Consider the following 3460-nt stretch of genomic DNA (forward strand, 5'->3'; position numbering starts at 1 on the left):
CTTATCAAAACGTCTCTGATACTGAAGAGTGTTTATTTGCTGTAGGATTTCATAAACTCATAATCTTTAAGTCACACATCAAAATAAGTGTGTAGCACTTCTGATTGGTCAGATTTCACCGGGAGGGTATGTGTTATAGTCTAAAAACTTCAACTAATCACTACTTCACTGCCTAACTCAAAACAGGAGGACGATAACTGTATTAGCATTAGTCACTCAGCAAAATGTTTCCCTTAGAAGTTGTGTGTCAACTGTTTTTAACACTCAAAGTTGTGTTAACAGCTCGTTGCAGAGCCCAAACTGACCAAAAAAAGAGCCGGCAGCTCTATGTGTGTGTGTGAGCATGAGTGTGTGCCTTTGTTTATAAAGTGTGCAGTAGATCAATCATGGCCTGCTCATAAGGCCAAAAATTAGTGATAAAGTTCTGGCTCATATTGAGGCTTAGTGAAGATCACTGACGTGGAGACTGTGAGACTGAACTGATATTTTCTTAAAGACAGCAGAGGAGTGAAGAAACATCTCAACACCTGGCAGAAAAGGTCACTTTCACGCTAACAAGCTATTCTTTCCCTCTACACAGACCTCCTTTGTTCTCCTTTTTTTTTTTTCCAAAAAACCTCCTGCCACAAGTTGTTGCGGCATTTGTTTTGAAATTCCAAGTTTTAAATTCCTCAATTTTGGCTGCACTGCAATTTCTGTGTGTATTTCCTCAAAACCTTTCCTGCTCTTTTATTTCTTGCTCTCTACACATAAAATAAAAACAGGCTTTACTTTCGCCAAAAAAAGTAACTTCTTGTATTTAATAGTTAAAATGTTTATTACTACAAATGACAGAAAATCAGTACCCCACCTCTGCTTGTGTTCCAAAAAGTATTTTGGCTAGCTGCAGTGTCTGGCACACACACAGAGAGCAGTCATTAAAGTGAAGTTTACAATTGTGTGCATGCGGGTAATGCATCAAACATGGATGCAGGAGAAGCAGTTGGCTTCAGAGAAACGTCAGGCCTCTAGTGACATTAGAGGAGGACGTTCATATCTATATTCTGTTCTGGCGACTCGTGTGTGACTGAATTATTCAAACACAATTTACTTCCGTTCCCTGAACCAAAAAACAAACAAAACAACAGGATTTGAGTCACATAAAATTGCTAACTCTGATGGTTGTCTCTTGAGGCTTCAAAACATTTATCAACATCTGCCCAAATTCAATCTCACTCTGAGTTATGGCTGTGAATTAAACTGTGTTTAAGGGTTTCCATCACTTCTGGTTTATTGTATAATGTATGTATGTTTTGTGTGCTCTTAAAATCACACTGCCGAATCATCTTTAGAAATGACAAAGAGGTAACACGTGAAGAAAACTGCCAGATTTGTATTTTAGTCACATTTGATCGATTGTGCTAACCCAGGATTTTTTTTTAGACTCTCTTTTAAAGCCATGTCCCTCCACCTCACAGCTGCCCTGCCTGCTGTTGTTTTTGGCATGAATATCCCCTAAACCTCAGTGTGATTGACTGCCCTTGTGTTGCCTTTTATCCGCTTGACCTCTCCCAAATGCAGCGCTGAATGCAACATTACAACACAACTGAAGGCGTCTAAAGACTGTAAACGTTTGTGTCCCTTCTGATCACCTTGGTCAATTGGGAGACATTCTCCTTCGATATGTTGCAATGCCTTCGAAACACATTTTTGAAAGATTTATTTTTGTGCTTTTTTTGTGTTTATTTGATAGGACAGTGGATAGAGCAGGGAATGGGAGCGAATGGGGAATGACATGCAGGAAAGGATCCACAGGCCGGACTTGAACCTCTAGCTAAGTCCTTGGAATGTCTTGTTCAGCGCAGCAGGAAACCCCGTTCGCATGATCATGCTGTGTCTCTTGTGTTTAAAAAAACTTTGCAGAGGTTTAGTATGGACATTTAACATGGTAACAATACACAGTACGTTTCTAAATGTATGACAGTTAGGCGTCTTGTTGCTGTTAACCAGGTGATTTAAGGCCCGCCTTCACTTCAACTCTTTGCCTGTCAATGAATTGAGTTAGGCAGAGGTAGCATTACATATATTGACAAGGCCATAGTTTGATAACATTTGTCTTAGCATTCAGGAATAGTTGATCTTAGTTTAAATATTCCAATTCAAAAAGGTGTGCTTAGGTAATTAAAATCAGGTATGATGAAGAATTCATTTAATCTCAGGCTACGATGAACCTCAATCCAGCCCTGACTAGAATAAGGCCTCCTCTCCTCTGGCCTGCAAACACAAGGAGAGATTGCCCACAGCAGTCTACTCAGGAAGCTCTGAAACAGTTGTTAGCATCAGGAACAAGCCCATTTCAGAAAAAACTAAAGATAAAATAAACATAGCTGCTCTCTGGCTGCAGCTGAAATAAAATGGCCTCTACAATGTATACATCCACATTCACCCAACTTTTTGTTCTGAACTCCTTCCGCTCCGTTTTCCTGGTTATTTCCGTACAGCACAAATATTTTCTTTAACATGTCGTTCTATATCTGATCCTGTGTCATTTTCTGTGAACATTCATGGAGTGTGTACATTGTGTAATAGCTGTTTGAGGTTTGATTAAGGGATTAGAAGTTTGAAGTGCAGGCAGAAAGAGGCATTTAGATTATTTTTCCATGTGGAGCACATGCCTGCACACACACGTACACACACACACACACACACACACACACACACACACACACACACACACAGTCACATACACACAAAGTGGTCCAAACTCCCCTGAAACACACACGTTGAGCATTGTGTTCCAGGTTTTATTTTTCACAGGGACATCTCAGCTTGCAGTTCATTTCAGCAGAAAGAAACACAGCTGGAGCTTCTGGGACGCAAACAATGCAGCGGCAGTGAACATGCCAGACAGACGCGCACACACACACACACACACTCACACACACACACACACACTCAGAGCATCCTTCCTGCAGTCCGTTGGACTTCATTCAATAACACACAGTTAAAGAATCACAGAGTGGATTTGATTTAAGCTTACCTTGTCCTTAGACTGTTCTGTTATTGTGATTACTGATACATTGTGTAATTTCTCTTTTCTGTTGTTTTATACCTTCACTTTATCCCAAAATATGTCTTTCTACTTCCAGGCATGTCTTAAGTGTCGTCTTTAATGATGCGATTCCTCACCGTGAATGCTTTGCTCTCGTTTATTTCCTTCAGCATTACCTCAGGCTTTGGATTAACTCCAGTTTGACTGGATCCACAAAACTTCATATCTGAATTGAGTCTTGTGTAAAAACTGCAATTTTGCCTGCATGTTTGAACGGGTGGCGTCGAAACATTAAATACAGTACATAGTATATTTAGTTGCACATTGCATGTACACATATGAACAGTATGAGATCTCCAGTGGCTAACAATATTCAGTGGTTTCCTTTCTCTGTTTACAAACTTCAAAATGAGCTGAAATGCTACAACC

Source organism: Labrus bergylta, chromosome 10, assembly GCF_963930695.1.
Source record: "Labrus bergylta chromosome 10, fLabBer1.1, whole genome shotgun sequence".
Classification (NCBI taxonomy): Eukaryota; Metazoa; Chordata; class Actinopteri; order Labriformes; family Labridae; genus Labrus; species Labrus bergylta.